This window comes from Arachis stenosperma, chromosome 4 (assembly GCF_014773155.1).
Source record: "Arachis stenosperma cultivar V10309 chromosome 4, arast.V10309.gnm1.PFL2, whole genome shotgun sequence".
NCBI classification, from domain to species: Eukaryota; Viridiplantae; Streptophyta; class Magnoliopsida; order Fabales; family Fabaceae; genus Arachis; species Arachis stenosperma.
The window spans coordinates 141,460,341-141,480,171 of NC_080380.1; the positions used below are offsets into that span (position 1 = coordinate 141,460,341).

General features: G+C 32.1%; 1 non-coding gene across 1 annotated transcript; it reads right to left on the bottom strand.

Annotated features, from left to right (window-relative positions):
* Window positions 1-5,254: 5,254 nt before the first annotated feature.
* LOC130977821 (small nucleolar RNA R71) lies at window positions 5,255-5,362 on the bottom strand. Its single transcript, XR_009085496.1, has one exon. It is a non-coding gene; the product is annotated as a small nucleolar RNA R71 (small nucleolar RNA).
* Between the last annotated feature and the right edge of the window lie 14,469 nt (window positions 5,363-19,831).

Sequence of the window (19,831 nt, forward strand, 5' to 3'; positions counted from 1 at the left end):
AACCACATATTTTCTACCACTAGACATTTTTTTCTGAATTTTTGAAGGAAAACCGAAGGAAAATAAAAAGTAAAATGTTTGTAGAGAATACAAATAGTCGCAGATCCTTTTATAGCTACTCGAAATTTATCGTACTGTATCTCGTTTACACAGTAAAGGAGATATACATGTTTCACACTAAGTATTTTTATCTTGTTTACAGTGTAAAGAAAATATACATAATGTTCTTTCATTTACACTATAAACGAGATAAGTAATAGAGTACAAATCAATAAAAATGCTACACATTACTTATATTCATAAGATAAAAAATTTATTTTATTTATTTAAAAAAATCCCAAAAAAAAGTAACTCTTACCATTTTTCTAAAAAAAATCGAGAAAGAGGGTATTTTTTTGTAATTGTTATAATTTCATCTGTGTTTTGTTTTGTTTTTGTATTAAAAGTTAAATTTACTAAAATGGTTCTAATTACTTTATTAAAAAGACGAGTAAAGTATCGTTTTTGTCTCCAACATTTGGGATAAGTCTCAAAGTTGTCCCTAACATTTCAAAATTGACTCAATGTTGTCCTGCCGTTAGAGATCTGTTAAAAGAATTGACTGCGGGACAAAATTGAGACGATTTTGAAATGTTAGAATCTTAAATAGGACGAAAACGTTGGGGACAAAAATAATACATAGAAATAAATTTTAATTTTATCCTTTAATAATATCAATTTTTTATAGTACATAGTTATTAATTATTTTTTAATCACATCTAAGTAAATTACACTTAATTACATTAATTTTATTCTAAATAAATTTATTTTTTATAATTTTACCCTTAAAAATTTTTACTCATCATAAAATATTTGTAGAATGACTAGTATATAAATTTATGGAGAAAAAAATGATACATATACAATAAAGTAATGTGATTCTAGTCATTTTACAAATATTTTATGATGAGTAAAAATTTTTAAGAGTAAAATTATAAAAAAAAGTTATTTAGAATCAAAGTAATGTGATTAAGTGTAGTTTACTTAGATGTGATTAAAAAATAATTGAATAATTATGTACTGTAAAAGAGTGATATTAGTGAAGAATAAAATTAAAATTTATTTCTATGTATCGTTTTTGTCCCCAACATTTTCGTACTATTTAAGTCCCTAACGTTTCAAAATTGTCTCAATTTTGTCCCACAGTCAATTCCGTTAACAGATCCCTAATGACACAACAACATTGAGTCAATTTTGAAGCGTTAGGAATTTAAATAGGATGATTTAAACGTTATGGACAATTTTAGGACTTACTCTAAACGTTGAAGACAAAAACGATACTTTACTCTAAAAAGATTTTAATTTCTTTTTATAAATTGTTCATTCATAAAAATATACGTTACATGGGTAACCTGAGGTTTGTGGATTGGACTTGAAAGATTGGCCTAAGCATCAAGAGGAGGTTGTCTCCGACCTAGTTTGCGTCTGGGGGCCGCCTTCCGACTTGTGTATATGGAAGAATGGGGGTAGTACCTGCAAAGACACTCCGATGCCTAAGTCAGCAAAGGGGTAATGATGAGAAGATAATTTATACGCTTGTTGGCATTGTTTTTAGTATGTTTTTAGTATGTTTTAGTTAGTTTTTATTATATTTTTATTAGTTTTTAGTTAAAATTCACTTTTCTGGACTTTACTATGAGTTTGTCTGTTTTTCTGTAATTTCAGGTATTTTCTGGCTGAAATTGAGGGACCTGAGCAAAAATATGATTCAAAGGCTGAAAAGGACTGCAGATGCTGTTGGATTCTGACCTCCCTGCACTCAAAGTGAATTTTCCGGAGCTACAGAAGCCCAATTAGCGCGCTCTCAATTGCGTTGAAAAGTAGACATCCTCGGCTTTCCAGTAATGTATAATAGTCCATACTTTGCTTGAGATTTGATGGCCCAAACTGGCGTTCCAAATCAGCTCAAAACTGCCCGGCGTTAAACGCCGGAACTGGCACAAGAATGGGAGTTAAACGCTAAAACTGGCACAAAAGCTGACGTTTAACTCCAAGAAAAGTCTCTATACATGAAAGCTTCAATGCTCAGCCCAAGCACACACCAAGTGGGCCCGGAAGTTGATTTTTATGTCATTTACTCATTTCTGTAAACCCTAGGCTACTAGTTCTCTACAAATAGGACCTTTTGCTATTGTATTTTCATCTTTGGATCTTTGATCATCTTTAGATCTTTGAATCTTTTGATCACGTTTTGGGGGCTGGCCTCTCGGCCATGCCTAGACCTTGTTCTTATGTATTTTCAATGGTGGAGTTTCTACACACCATAGATTAAGGTGTGGAGCTCTGCTGTACCTCGAGTATTAATGCAATTACTATTATTCTTCTATTCAATTCAGCTTGTTCTTGTTCTAAGATATCACTTGTTCCTCAACTTGATGAATATGATGATCCGTGATACTCATCATCATTCTCACCTATGAACGTGTGCCTGACAACCACCTCCGTTCTACCTTAGATTGAGTGGATATCTCTTGGATCCCTTAATCGGAATCTTCGTGGTATAAGCTAGAATTGATGGTGGCATTCAAGAGAATCCGGAAGGTCTAAACCTTGTCTGTGGTATTCTGAGTAGGATTCAATGATTGAATGACTGTGACGAGCTTCAAACTCCTGAAGGCTGGGCGTTAGTGACAAACGCAAAAGAATCACTGGATTCTATTCCAACCTGATTGAGAACCGACAGATGATTAGCCGTGCTATGACAGAGCGCGTTGAACATTTTCATTGAGAGGATGGGACTGTAGCCACTGACAACGGTGATGCCCAACATACAGCTTTCCATGAAAAGGAGTAAGAAGGATTAGATGAAGACAGTAGGAAAGCAGAGAGACGGAAGGGACAAAGCATCTCCATACGCTTATCTGAAATTCTCACCAATGAATTACATAAGTATCTCTATCTTTATTCATAAATCATCCATAACCATTTGAATCTGCCTGACTGAGATTTACAAGGTGACCATAGCTTGCTTCATACCAACAATCTCCGTGGGATCGACCCTTACTCGCGTAAGGTTTATTACTTGGACGACCCAGTACACTTGCTGGTTAGTTGTGCGAAGTTGTGATAAAGTGTTGAGATTGCAATTGAGCGTACCATGTTGATGGCACCATTAATGATCACAATTTCGTGCACCAAGTTTTTGGCGCCGTTGCCGGGGATTGTTTGAGTTTGGACAACTGACGGTTCATCTTATTGCTTAGCTTAGGTATTTTTTCAGAGTTCTTAAGAATGAATTCTAGTGTTTCAAGGTGATGTTCTTATCATCACCAAAGCTGATTGATTCTCATCAATTTAGCTCTTGAATGTAATGTCCTGCTGAAGCTTGGCTAGCCATGTCTAATTTCTTTAGACTAAAGCTTTAGACTAACATTGCATGATTCCTAGAATTCTCATTAAGAATTTTGATATCCTTATTTTCTTTCAATTTTCGAAAAAAAAACCCAAAAAAATTACAAAATCATAAAAACCAAAAATATTTTATGTTTCTTGTTGAGTCTAGTGTCTCATTTTAAGTTTGGTGTCAATTGCATGTTTCTATTCTTCTTGCATTTTTCGAATTCATTCATGTGCCTTCATTAATCTTCAAGTTGTTCTTGATGATTTCCTTGTTCTGATCTTTAAATTCTCATGTCCTGAGTGTTTTGTTGTTTCTCATATGCATTCTCATTTTGTTAGTGTCAAAAGTATACAAACTTCTAAGTTTAGTGTCTTGCATGCATTGTTTAGTTGATTTTAGTTGCATTGTGATTATTCCTCATCATTAAAAAATCCAAAAATTTTTAATTTGTGTCTTTTCAAGTCAATAATACAGAGAATTGAAGATTCAGAACATACAGCAGAGGAATTACACAGCAAAAACTGGGCATTCAAAACGCCCAGTGAAGAAGGAAAACTGACGTTTAAACGCCAGCCAGGGTACCTGGCTGCCCAAAAGGGGTGAGTTTTGGGCGTTAAACGCCAGAATGGATACTATTCTGGGCGTTTAACGCCAGGATGGCACAAAAGGGAAAATTTTGTTTTTAACTCAAAATTTTTCAAAATCAAATCTTTTTCAAATCATATATTTTCAATCATATATTTTCAAAATCAATTTCTTTTCATTTTTCAAAGATACTTGCTAATAATTAATGATTTGATTCTACATTTCAAGTATGTTGCCTTTTCTATTGAGAAAGGTTTAATGTCTGAATCATATCTTTCTTGTTAGGCAGGTCATTAATTTTCAAAATCAAATCTTTTTAAATTATTTTTCAAATCATATCTTCTCAATCACATCTTTTTAAAACCACATCTTTTCAATCATATTTTCTTAATCACATCTTTTTCAAAATAGTTTTCAATCATATCTTTTTAATTTCTAATTTCAAAATCTTTTTCAAAATTCACTTGATTTCTTTTCCACTCTTAGTTTTCGAAAATCAATTAGTATTTTTTTCAAAATGTTTTTAAAATCTTTTTAATTTATTTTCGAAAATTTCTTCCCCTCTTCTCACACCCTTCTATTTATGGACTAACACTCCTCCTCAATGCACAATTCGAACTCCATCTTTCTTGATAAGTTCGAATTCTTCTACCTCTTCCTTCTATTTTTCTTTTCCTCTGACACCTCAAGGAATCTCTATACTGTGACATAGAGGATTTTATATTTTCTTATTTTCTTCTCTTTCATATGAGCAGGAGCAAAGACAAAAGCATTCTTGTTGAGGCTGACCCTGAACCTGAAAGGACCTTGAAGCGAAAGCTAAGAGAAGCTAAGGCACAACTCTCTGTAGAGGACCTAACAGAAATCTTCAAAGAAGAAGAAGACATGGCAGCCGAAAACAAAAAAAATGCCAACAATGCAAGGAAGGTGCTGGGTGACTTTACTGCACCTACTCCCGACTTCTATGGGAGAAGCATCTCTATCCCTGCCACTGGAGCAAACAACTTTGAGCTTAAGCCTCAATTAGTTTCTCTAATGCAACAGAATTGTAAGTTCCATGGACTTCCATTGGAAGATCCTCATCAGTTTTTAGCTGAGTTCCTGCAAATCTGTGACACTGTCAAGACTAATGGGGTTGACCCTGAGGTCTACAGACTTATGCTATTCCCTTTTGCTGTAAGAGACAGAGCTAGGATATGGTTGGACTCACAACCTAAAGAAAGCCTGAACTCTTGGGAAAAGCTAGCCAATGCCTTCTTGGCAAAGTTCTTTCCACCTCAAAAATTGAGTAAGCTTAGAGTGGAAGTCCAAACCTTCAGACAGAAGGAAGGTGAATCCCTCTATGAAGCTTGGGAAAGATACAAACAATTGATCAGAAAGTGTCCTTCTGACATGCTTTCTGAATGGAGCATCATAGGTATCTTCTATGATGGTCTATCTGAACTGTCCAAGATGTCATTGGACAGCTCTGCTGGAGGATCTCTTCATCTGAAGAAGACGCCTGCAGAAGCTCAGGAACTGATTGAAATGGTTGCAAATAACCAATTCATGTACACTTCTGAAAGGAATCCTGTGAACAATGGGACGAATAAGAAGAAATGAGTTCTTGAGATTGATACTCTGAATGCCATATTGACTCAGAACAAAATATTGACTCAGCAAGTCAATATGATTTCTCAAAGTCTGTCTGGAATGCAAGCTACACCAGGCAGTACTAAGGATGCTTCATCTGAAGAAGAAGCTTATGATCCTGAGAACCCTTCAATGGAAGAGGTGAACTACATGGAAGAACCCTATGGAAACACCTATAATCCTTCATGGAGAAATCATCCAAATTTCTCATGGAAGGATCAACAGAGACCTCAACAAGGTTTTAACAACAATAATGGTGGAAGAAACAGGTTTAGCAATGGCAAGCCTTTTCCATCATCTTCTCAGCAACAGACAGAGAATTCTAAGCAGAGCCACTCTGACTTAGCAACCATGGTCTCTGATCTAATCAAAACCACTCAAAGTTTCATGACTGAAACAAGGTCCTCTATTAGAAATTTGGAGGCACAAGTGGGTCAGCTGAGTAAGAAAGTTACTGAACTCCCTCCTAGTACTCTTCCAAGCAATACAGAAGAGAATCCAAAAGGAGAGTGCAAGACCATCAACATGGCCGAACTTGGAGAGGAGGAAGAGGCAGTGATCACCACTGAGGAAGACCTCAATGGACGTCCACTGGCCTCCAATGGGTTCCCTAATGAGGAACCATGGGAATCTAAGGCTCATAATGAGACCATAGAGATTCCATTGGATTTACTTCTGCTATTCATGAGCTCTGATGAGTATTCTTCCTCTGAAGAGGACGAATATGTCACTGAAGAGCAAGTAGCTAAGTACCTTGGAGCAATCATGAAGCTAAATGACAAGTTATTTGGTAATGAGACTTGGGAGGATGAACCCCCTTTGCTCACCAAAGAACTGGATGACTTGATTAGGCAGAGAGTACCTCAAAAGAGACAAGATCCTGGGAAGTTTTCAATACCTTGTACCATAGGCACCATGACCTTTAAGAAGGCTCTGTGTGACTTAGGGTCAAGTATAAACCTCATGCCTCTCTCTGTAACAGAGAAGCTAGGGATCTTTGAGGTACAAGCTGCAATAATCTCACTAGAGATGGTAGACAATTCAAGAAAACAAGATTATGGACTTGTAGAGGATGTTCTGGTAAAGATTGAAGACCATTACATCCCTGCTGATTTCATAGTCCTAGAGACTGGGAAGCGCATGGATGAATCCATTATCCTTGGCAGACCCTTCCTAGCCACAGCAAAGGCTGTGATTGATGTTGACAGAGGAGAATTGATCATTCAAGTGAATAAAGAATCCTTTGTGTTTAAGGCTCAAGGATATCCCTCTGTAACCATGAAGAGGAAGCATGAAAAGCTTCTCTCAAAACAGAGTCAAACAGAGCCCCCACAGTCAAACTCTAAGTTTGGTGTTGGGAGGCCACAACCAACTTCTAAGTTTGGTATTGAATCCCCACATTCAAACTCTAAGTTTGGTGTTGGGAGGATCCAACATTGCTCTGAACATCTGTGAGGCTCCATGAGAGCCCACTGTCAAGCTACTGACATTAAAGAAGCGCTTTTTGGGAGGCAACCCAATGTTATATTTATCTAATTTCCTTTGTTATTTTATGTTTTCTATAGGTTGATGATCATGGGAAGTCACAAAATCAATTGAAAAAGCAAAAATAGAATGAAAAACAGAAAGAAAAACAGCACACCCTGGAGGAAAACCTTGCTGGCGTTTAAACGCTAGTAAGGGCAGCAATTGGGCGTTTAACGCCCAGTCTGGTACCATTCTGGGCGTTTAACGCCAGAAAGAGGCACCAGACTGGTGTTTAACGCCAGGAATGGGCATCAAGCTGGCGTTAAACGCCAGAAATGGGCACCAGCCCGGCGTTTAACGCCAGGATTGGCAGAAAGAGCAATTTTACTCGCCACTTGGTGCAGGGATGAATTATCCTTGACACTTTAGGATCTGTGGACCCCACAGGATTCCCACCTACCCCACCACTCTCTCTCTTCTTCACCCATTCACCAATCACCTCAACACCTCTTCCCCAAAAACCCTTCACCTCTCAAATCCTACCATTCTCTTCACCACTCACATCCATCCTTCATAAAACCCCACCTACCTTACCATTCAAATTCAAACCACTTTCCCTCCCAAACCCACCCATACATGGCCGAACCACAAAGCCCCTTCAATCTCCTCCATTTCTTCTTCTTCTACTCTCTTCTTTCTTCTTTTGCTCGAGGACGAGCAAACCTTCTAAGTTTGGTGTGGTAAAAGCATTGCTTTTTGCTTTTCCATTACCATTTATGGCACCTAAGGCCGGAGAAACCTCTAGAAAGAGGAAAGAGAAGGCAAAAGCTTCCACCTCCGAGTCATGGGAGATGGAGAGATTCATCTCAAGGGTGCATCAAGACCACTTTTATGAAGTTGTGGCCATGAAGAAGGTGATCCCTGAGGTCCCTTTCAAACTCAAAAAAGGGTCAACTTTGATCAAAGATTGGACCAAGTCCTCATGGATACCACTAAGAAAAGGATGGAGCAAACAAGAGATCCTACTCATCATGAAATCCTTGAGATGCCTCAAGGGATGCACTTTCCTCCACAAAACTACTGGGATCAAATCAACACCTCCCTAGGAGAATTGAGTTCCAACATGGGACAACTAAGGGTGGAGCACCAAGAACAATCCATTCTCCTCCATGAAATTAGAGAAGATCAAAGAATCATGAGAGAGGAGCAACAAAGGCAAGGAAGAGACATTGAGGAGCTCAAGCACTCCATAAGATCTTCAAGAGGAAGAACAAGCCGCCATCACTAAGGTGGACCCGTTCTTTAATTTTTTTGTTCTTTATTTTCCTGTTTTTCGAATTTTTTTGCTTATGTTTATCTATGTTTGTGTCTTATTACATGATCATTAGTGTCTTAGTGTCTATGCCTTAAAGTTATGAATGTCCTATGAATCCATCACCTTTCTTAAATGAAAAATGTTCTTAATTGAAAAAGAGAAGAATTGCATGAATTTTGAATTTTATAACAGATTAATTATTTTGATGTGGTGGCAATACTTTGACTTCTGAATGTATGCTTGAACAGTGCATATGTCTTTTGAATTTGTTGTTCATGAATGTTGGCTCTTGAAAGAATGATGAAAAAAGGATACATTTTACTAAGGATCTGAAAAATCATAAAAATGATTCTTGAAGCAAGAAAAAGCAGTGAATACAAAAAAAACGAAAAAAAGAAAGGGGAAAAAGAAAAAGAAAAAGAAAAAAAAAGAGAAAGTCATAATCCAAGGCAAAAAGAGTGTGCTTAAGAACCCTGGACACCTCTAATTGGGGACTCTAGCAAAGCTGAGTCACAATCTGAAAAGGTTCACTCAATTATGTGTCTGTGGCATGTATGTATCCAGTGGTAATACTAGAAGATAGAGTGCTTTGGGCCACGGCCAAGACTCATAAAGTAGTTGTGTTCAAGAATCATCATACTTAACTAGGAGAATCAATAACACTATCTGGATTCTGAGTTCCTATAGAAGCCAATCATTCTGAATTTCAAAGGATAAAGTGAGATGCCAAAACTGTTCAGAGGCAAAAAGCTAAAAGCCCCGCTCATCTAATTAATACTGATCTTCATAGATAATTTTGGAATTCATTACATATTCTCTTCTTTTTATCTTATTTGATTTTCAGTTGCTTGGGGACAAGCAACAATTTAAGTTTGGTGTTGTGATGAGCGGATAATTTATACGCTTTTTGGCATTGTTTTTAGTATGTTTTTAGTATGTTTTAGTTAGTTTTTATTATATTTTTATTAGTTTTTAGTTAAAATTCACTTTTCTGGACTTTACTATGAGTTTGTGTATTTTTTTGTGATTTCAGGTATTTTCTGGCTGAAATTGAGGGACCTGAGCAAAAATCTGATTCAGAGGCTGAAAAGGACTGCAGATGCTGTTGGATTCTGACCTCCCTGCACTCGAAGTGGATTTTCTGGAGTTACAGAAGCCCAATTGGTGCGCACTTAATTGCGTTGAAAAGTAGACATCCTGGGCTTTCTAGCAATGTATAATAGTTCATACTTTGCCCGAGATTTGATGGCCCAAACCGGCGTTCCAAATCAGCTCAAAACTGCCCGGCGTTAAACGCCGGAACTGGCACAAGGATGGGAGTTAAACGCCCAAACTGGCACAAAAGCTGGCGTTTAACTCCAAGAAAAGTCTCTACACATGAAAGCTTCAATGCTCAGCCCAAGCACACACCAAGTGGGCCCGAAAGTTGATTTTTATGTCATTTACTCATTTCTGTAAACCCTAGGCTACTAGTTCTCTACAAATAGGACCTTTTGCTATTGTATTTTCATCTTTGGATCTTTGATCATCTTTAGATCTTTGAATCTTTTGATAACGTTTTGGGGGCTGGCCTCTCGGCCATGCCTAGACCTTGTTCTTATGTATTTTCAACGGTGGAGTTTCTACACACCATAGATTAAGGTGTGGAGCTCTGCTGTACCTCGAGTATTAATGCAATTACTATTGTTCTTCTATTCAATTCAGCTTGTTCTTGTTCTAAGATATCACTTGTTCCTCAACTTGACGAATGTGATGATCCATGACACTCATCATCATTCTCACCTATGAACGTGTGCCTGACAACCACCTCCGTTCTACCTTAGATTGAGTGGATATCTCTTGGATCCCTTAATCGGAATCTTCGTGGTATAAGCTAGAATTGATGGCGGCATTCAAGAGAATCCGGAAGGTCTAAACCTTGTCTGTGGTATTCTGAGTAGGATTCAATGATTGAATGACTGTGACGAGCTTCAAACTCCTGAAGGCTGGGCGTTAGTGACAGACGCAAAAGAATCACTAGATTCTATTCCAACCTGATTGAGAACCGACAGATGATTAGCCGTGCTATGACAGAGCGCATTGAACATTTTCACTGAGAGGACGGGACTGTAGCCACTGACAACGGTGATGCCCAACATACAGCTTTCCATGGAAAGGAGTAAGAAGGATTGGATGAAGACAGTAGGAAAGCAGAGAGACGGAAGGGACAAAGCATCTCCATACACTTATCTGAAATTCTCACCAATGAATTACATAAGTATCTCTATCTTTATTCATAAATCATCCATAACCATTTGAATCTGCCTGACTGAGATTTACAAGGTGACCATAGCTTGCTTCATACCAACAATCTCCGTGGGATCGACCCTTACTCGCGTAAGGTTTATTACTTGGACGACCCAGTGCACTTGCTGGTTAGTTGTGCGAAGTTGTGATAAAGTGTTGAGATTGCAATTGAGCGTACCATGTTGATGGCGCCATTGATGATCACAATTTCGTACACCAGGTAATCAGGTTTAGAAAGTATTGGAACTTGGAGATACTTGAGGGGTGTCAGTGTATTTATAGTGGTGATCCAATAACCACCGTTGGAGTAGTTTCACCTTTTAAGGTGGATAACCGTCCCTTTAACTTAGGATAGTTGCAATATGGCTCTTGAAAGTGGGTTGAGAAATTTTAGGGGCAATTACTTATTTGAAAAAGAGTTATCTGCCAGCTATCTTTCGAGCCCGACTTCTTTGGAGTGGAGTCTGTGTTGAAACCAACCTCTTCTGAAGAGGTCGGTAGACAACGAAGGTCAATCTTTGAATTGGACCTTTTAGTGTGTTTGGACTTGGACCAGGGTATGAATAATATATTATTTTTATATTTATTTAAAATTTTAGAATTTAATTCATAGGAATTATTCATTCATAAGAAAAAATATTGCCAAAATTAAAAATTGGTATTCTCATTTCAAAAGGTGAATATTTGATATTCTCATATTAAAAGAGTAAAGATTAATATTTAAATAAGTAAATTATTATTTTTACTTATGAAAGTTCAAAAAGCTCATAAATATATTCACAAATAAACAAAACTATTATTTTTATCCATAAAAAATAGACTTTTACTAACAAAACTACCTAAATCCTAAAAAATTATTTAAAATCTCAAAAATACCCTCTAATATAATCTAACTCTAACTTTTCTTTTTACTCTATACCACCACTCCCACCCAAATTCTTCCACACCACCACTCTCATCGACCACCATCACTGCCGTCATTACCATCCCCAAATCATTCTCTTTACTACCACCATCGAACAAGAGAGAAAGAGTGAGAGAAAAAGCCGAAACATAGAGAGTGAGAAAATGACTAAAAAGAGATGTTACTTATCACTATTGGAAAATTTAATTTGAAGAGGAGAAATATTCAGATTCAGAATTTCACATTCACATTCAAATTTGAATAAAAATACCTCAATAGAACCATATTATTACAGATTCAACAACAGAATCAACAGAACTGCAAACACAAATTCAAATTCCAACAACAGAATTTGAGCATTCAAATTCAACAATTACAGATCTACAATTCAATAATAAGTTAGATTATGGAGATGAAAAATTAGAGAATGAAGCAACAAAAATAAAAAATTGAAAAAAAAAACTATGACAATGGCATATTACCGAATCTTCGAACCCCTCAATCCCCAACCTCGAAGTTTTGTGAGCAGTGCTTCAAAGTCGAAGTGCTAGCGCAGAGATTGTTGTTAGAAATGGTCCTAATTATAGTCAACGACGTTCTTGTAAAAGACAACACGAAGACCAAGGATAAGGCAGAGAATGTTCACGACCCTCGTTGATGGAGCAGCAACGGTGGCGAACACACAACTTCAGGCAAGGGCGGCGATGATGCGCGGATCTTGTCACCACTGCTGTTGGAGGTCATTGAAATCGCTACTGCCAAGCCACCACTGCTGTCATTCTCTTTCTGCCTTTGTCGTAGTATTAGATAAGGAGGCGGTGATGGCAGTGGTAGTGAAGACGGCAGTAATGATGGTAGTTGGGAATGAGAGTGTGGCGGTAAAGAAGAATTTGGATGATGGTGGAATTTGAATGGTGATGGAGTTTGGGATTGAGGGAATGGTGGTGTGGAATAAAAAGAGAAGTCAGGGTTAGGTTATATTAGATAGTATTTTATGAATTTTAAATAATTTTTTAGGATTCGAGTAGTTTGTTAGTAAAAGTCCATATTTTATGAGTAGAAATAGTGATTTTACTTATTCGTGGATAGATTTGTGAGCAATCTGAGCTTTCATGAATAAAAATAATAGTTTACTCTATTTAAATTTAGTGTTATATTCTCAATTATTATATTTTTTTTACGATATTTTTCTTTTATTACTTGGAGATAATTTTAAAATTTAAAACTATTCTTTAAAATATGTATAATAAAACAATGTTTTTAAATAATACTTTCAAGCTATAATATTCTTAGAAATACAATTTTTTAAATTTATTTTTTAACCTTAAAGCAAACCTCATTAACGATAAGAAATATTTTAATTACTTCTATGCTAGATTATATTTTAACTTATTAATATATTGTTAGTATAAAATAATTTTGTATTATCTTTTAATTCTGCAATTTTATTTACAAAATTTTTAAGGTGATAAATAGTTAGATGAAAAGAAAATGTTTCAGAACTAATTTTTCAAAATTAATATTCAGTCAATTTTTTTTATCTCTTCTTTTTCTTTTTTCTCTACCTACTTTGTATGCTTAAGAAAAAAATGTGTTTATTTTTTATTTTTTTACTAAATTTCTGAGTGTCCATAAAAAAACTTAGCTCTCCAATTAGAATATGAGATTGTTAAATAAAATATTTTTATTGACTCGACAATATATATATATATAATAAGAGTCTAATTTTAATGTATTGACAGAATAAGATATTTTACATAGTTATTCAATCACATATATTTTATTTAGATAATCATTCATGAAATCTATATAAAAAATGATTAATTTTATTAATGTTGTATTATATAATTGAATAAACGTATAAAACTATTTTATATTAATAGTGTATTAAAATAAAATTATATGCAATAATATCTACAATTATTTATAATTTGAATACATCAAAAGTAAATATAAAGACATACAAGGTTGTCAAACTCGCGAGTCTAAGTAAACTCATGGAGTTGACCTAAACTCGACTCGCGAGTTAACTCGTAGATTCGTACGAGTTCACCTATTATGAAGTTTTTATATATATCATACATAATGTATATTTACTCAATTCTAACCCTTCAAAATTAATAATATCAATCTTAAAGCACATAATAAATTAAAATAATAGTATACATTATAACAAATACTTTAAAATACATATTCAAATCCTCTATAATTATTTTTATACAAATACAACATAGAACACACAAAATTAAAAATTCTAAATCTATAATACTAAATCTTTAATTGAACATTGAACAATATCAAATAATCAAATTAACTCTAATCAAAATAATGAATTACTAATCAGCCATGAATGGATGAACCATCTGTCCATCTAACATAAACGATAAGTAATAGGTTAAAATTATAAGCATTAAAATTTAAAAAGCAAAAAAAAAAAAAACTAAATCAAGAAACAAAGTCTCAAAAAAAGGACAAAAGGCATACAAAAGATAGAGGATACAGAAGAAAAGAAAGGACAAAATCCAGCAACAGCAGATCGAAGACAAGGGTGCAGCAGACAGTGGTGGTGAGGGTGCAGTAGCAGCACGAAATGACGACGACAAATGTCATGGATTTTACGACGGTGCAAACTAGAGCAGAGATAAGACTGTAGGAGAAGTAGTCGAACTCGTGAACGGTGATAGCACGATGGAGTTACGGATAGTGGAGATATGAAGAAATATAAAGTAGAGAACAACATAGGTAAAATTCACAAAGATAATAGCGCAAATCAGAGCAGAGGTAGCAGACGCAGGCGAACAATGGCAGCTCGACGTGAAACGGCGACTGTGGCAAAACATGGAGAAAGTGAGACTTGAGAGAAACGACGCAGATGAGTGAGTTGTGAGTGAATTTTCTTTTATTTTTTGGGAGTGTTATTGTAACTCTAATAAAAAAAATATTTTTTTGGTTTCAAAATGACACTTTTTTGAGCAAAAATGAAGAAAAATACAAACTCACTAACTCGGTCCTAGACTCACGAGTTTGTCTGAGTTTGACTGAGCCTAGTTGAGTTTACTCAGGATAGAGTCTATGCCTGAGTCAACTCGATTCCATATCTAAACTCATAAACTCGTACGAATTTACAAGTTAACTCGAGAGTTTGACAACAATGAAGACATATGTGAAAAGATAAGATAACATTATCAATTATCATTCTTTATCTATTCTTTTTATACTTAAATCCGTTTAATATTTAAAATTTATTATAGAATTCACACAAATATTATGCATATATAAAAAAATAGCTATTAATAGTTATTGTTATTATAACATAATACCAAAATTTCTATGGTCGAAAGATCTAGAGTTCGATCTTTATTATCTCCAAAAAAAAAAATTAACATAAGATAAGTGTCTCTTTTTATTGATTTAAACTTTGAAAAACGGTGATATCATGATATTTATTAATATACATTTGTAATTTTACACATTTTTAACGTATATTTCATATTTAATATATATTTTATATGAATAACTGATTTTAAATAAATACAAATATGATTATAGAATTTAATGAGTATGTATAGGGATAATTTAAAAAGAAAACATTTTGATTAACAAAAAAATAATTCTAAGGATAAAATTTAAATATATTTAAAATATTAGAAATAAAATTTAAATAATTCAGATATTAAAATTGTTTTTGAAATTTTTTTAAAAACTTTAAAGTAAAGAATTTTTTTAAAAACTTTAAAGTAAAAAAATTCATTTTATTTTTATTTTTTGGTATTTTTTTATTTTTGTTTTTGTTCAGGTCCCATTAATTGTATTTTCCATCTCTCTTTGATCCTCTTTAGCCTTTCATTTGGTGGCCCATCTCGAAGCCCACCAACTTATGGCGACTCCATATAAAAATATACGATTGAAAGAAACTCAAAAGAATGATCGTAAAAAAACAAAAACATAGATAACCTTATAAGAATCAAGCTTTAAATTTTTCGTTGGCCAAATTAATAAAAAAAACTTTAAATTTCTGAATGAAAAAAATATTAAGTGTTTTTTTAGATGTCATTATTTTAATTAAAAAATTATTAATATTTTTTTTTATTTTTTAGTATGTTTAGTAAATATTTACTAACTAGTAAAAATAAAAATACTAAAAAAATTAAAATATATTTTTTAAAAAACTACAATTTACATTTTTTAAATTTAAAAAAATATTTTGTAATCATTAATAAATAAAAATATTCTTACTAAAATTTTGAAAGACATTTTTTAACCCTTTTTTTCATTACCGCATTAATATTCAAATAATGAAATATTTTGAGATAAAATCTTTAATGATTTGATATAAATATAATCATTATAAAAATAAAAAAATATACTACTATCAAAATATAAAAAAGTAAAAAATTTAAAATGATTTACTAAAAAAATAACGTATTCGTTTAGTTTTTCTTATATACATATAAGCAAGTTGAAAGTTAAAATATTATTTTCTGATATTTTTCTTTTATATACTCAACAAGTTCAGGACATCATATTTTTATTCCTTTTATTCTTTCTTAGCGTTATGTTCTTTACAAGTTATTGCTATACTAATAAACTACTCCAAAATACAAAGAAAATTGTAAACACGGAAGAAAATAGTTCACCTGATTAATAGGTCATTTGGACACGCATTATATTTCGTTCCCTATAATTTATTCAATATGCATTATGCAACACACATTATATATTTGTTCATTAACATGCTATAACTTATTTTAGTTCATTACGTTATTATTATTGCTTCTTTTATTCTTTCTTTTTGTTATCATTTTGTCATTATTGTTATTATATTATTCGTAATTTTTATTTAGTTTGTTATCACATTACTTTATTTTTATTTAGTGTATTATTATATTTATTATTATTATTTATATTATAATTTGTTTTATTAACATTATATATTATAAAATTTGATATAATTTATATAGTATAGCTCCAAAACTAAATTTAAAAAGAAATTCTAATTAAATGAATATTAAAAATGAGGATGCAATAAATGAAGGAGAAGTAAAAACTGTAAAAATAAAATAGAATGATTGAAATACTGAAATATTTTTTATTATCTGTGTGAAAGAGATACGAGATAATAATAGGTCTAATAAATATTTCAGCAAAATTAGTTAAAAAAATCTACAAAAAAAAAAAAAATTAGAGAGAGAATATAACTCTCATATGTGCATAAACAATTAAGAAATAGATGAAATACTCTTAAATCTTATTTTCAATTATGGGCGAAATTAGTTGGACAAGAGACTGCTTTTGGTTGGGGTCATGAGAAAAAAAATAGTATTAGGTTGTGAATCTTGGTGGACTGATAAAATTAAGATATGTTAATTTTGCATTATAAAATAATACATAAGTTAATTTTATTTTTAAAACTTATTAGATATCTTTTATATTTATTCTTTTGAATATTTTAAACAGATTAATCCAGAATTCGTTAACTTTAAGAATAAAGGTTCTAAATCTTTAAATAACTTTGAACAATATTTCAAGGACATCATAATTACTGGTTGTTTGGGTGCCATCGGAAGATCCAAATCCTGAAAAATTTAATAATTAGAACCATGAGGATTTCGAGAATGGAGGTGACATTAATTATACAAATAAATTGTTTGAAAAAGACATTGCTAATTATACAATTATTCAAAGCCCTACTAGGGAGAAAAGAAACAAGACTTCTAGCAAAAAGATTGAGAAACGAGCTAGAATAGCATCTTGATTACAAGACTTATTTGATCGTATTTTGGTGGGTGTGGAGTCAAAATCTAGATGTTATTCCAGCTCGTTTCTCAACTTTTTTGCTAGAAATCTCCCTTCTTTTTTCTCTAGTAGGACTTTGAACAACTGTATAATTAACAATATCTTTTTCAAACAATTTATTTGTATAATTATTGTTACCTCCACTCTTAAAATTCTCATTGTTCTGATTATTAAATTCTTCAGGATTTGGATCTTCGGATGGCGCCCAAACACTATAACCAATAGCTATGATGTCCTTAAAACATTATTTAAGTCTATCTAAAGATTTAGGACCTTCATTTTTAAAATTAGCGAATTATGGATTAATTTATTTAAAATATTCAAAAGAATAAATATAAAAGATATCTAATAAAATTTAAAAATAAAATTAACTTATGTATTATTTTATAAGGCAAAATTAACATACCTTAATTTTATTAGTCTACCAAGATTCAAAAGTTAACACCTTTTTTTCATGATTTCAACTAAAATCAATCTCTTATCCAACTAATTTCGTCCATAATTGAAAATAAGATTTAAGAGCATCCATCTATTTTTTAGTTGTCTATGTATATATGGGAGTTCTGTTTTCTCTTTAATTTTTTTTTGTAAATTTTTTCATCCAATTTTATTGAAATGTTTATTAGACCTATTATCATCTCGTATCTTTTTTACACAGATAGTAAAAAATATTTCAGTATTTTAATCATATTTTTTTATAGTTTCTACTTCTCCTTTATTTATTGTATTTTCGTTTTTAATATTTATTTGACTAAAACTTTTTTTTAGATTTAATTTTGAAGCCATACTATATAAATTATAAATTATATCAAATTTTATAATATATAATGTTAATAAAACAAATTATAATATGAATAATAACCCTGAATATAATAACACACCAAGTAAAAATAAAGTAATGTGATAACAAACTAAATAAAAATTTATGAATAATATAATAACAATAATGATAAAATGATAACAAAAAAAAAGAGTAAAAGAAAGCAAATAATAATAACGTAATGACTTAAAATGAGTTATAGCATGTGAATGAACAAATATATAATGTGTGTTGCACAATGCATGTTGAATAAACTATAGAAAACGAAATATAATGAGTGTCCAAATACGTTGTGACTTGTGGCCTATTAATTAGGTGAACTTTTTTCTTCGGTGTTTACAATTTTTTTGTGTGTTTTGAAGTAGTTTAATAGTATAGCAATAACTTGTAAAGAACATAACGCTAAGAAAGGATAAAAGAAATAAGAACCTGATGTCTTGAATTTGTTAAGTATGCAGAAGAACAATACTAGAAATAATGTTTTAACTTTCAACCTTCTTTTATTTATATATATATCACTCAAAAACTAAACGAAAATGTTATATTTTTATTAGCAAATCATTCCAGATTTTTTATTTTTTTTATATTTTGATATTAGTATATTTTTTTATCTTTTTATATGATTATATTTGATATCAAATCATTAAAGATTTTATCTCAAAATGTTGAACGATTTGAATATTAATGTAATATATTCATTAATGAAAGAAAGAAGATAAAAGATGTCTTTTAAAATTTTAGTAAGGATATTTTTGTCTATTAATAATTACAAAACATTTTTTTTAAGGAAAAAAAGATCTTTTAAAAAAAGATATAAATTGTAGTTTTTAAAAAAAGATATTTTTTTATATTTTTTTAGTACTTTTATTTTTACTATTAAAAATTTACCAAATACACTAAAAAATTAAAAAAAATTTTTTTAATAAAACAAGATTTTTTTTATCAAAATAATAGCACATAAACAAACACAATATCTGACTTTGGTATGACTATGATTAATGGCCAAAGATTTGATAACTCTCGAATTAGGATGGAACACTGGTAGTCCTTGTAATATTTGTGAATGTTACTTATGTACTTTGTTTTGAAATTCTCAATTGTTAAAAAAATTTTGAGTGTGTAAAATGTGATCTCTAACATTTTATTCTCATATTTATTTATTTTTGGTGACTTCTCTCATATTTATTTTGGTCCTACTTATAAAATTAATAGTAGAATATCACACTTTACTCCCTCAGTTATTAAAAAAAATTGAGAGGATGCGTTGTCTTATATCCATTTTTCAATTTTAACCTGTTTCTTTATTCACCTTTTACTTTAATCATCATCATGTCAAGCATTCCTTTGTCCAAATAAGGAAAATCCCATTCTTCTTTCTAGAATACCCAAAGCAATTATACTCTAAAAACACACTTCCGAAAATAAAGAATCAAATTATTCATGAAATTTTAGTTGATAAAAAAGTTGGAAATTCTTTCTTGAAGAAATCTCGAATAGTTCTGGCAAAGCAAGCTATCCTTTGTTTCAATCTTCTCAGCAAGTAGTTCTGCCAAGCTTCATACATTGAAAAGTTTAACCCTTGCTTATTTCTAGAATTTTGAAAGAGCATATATATCTTGTCACTTGTGTCAATAACAAGGGGTTTGA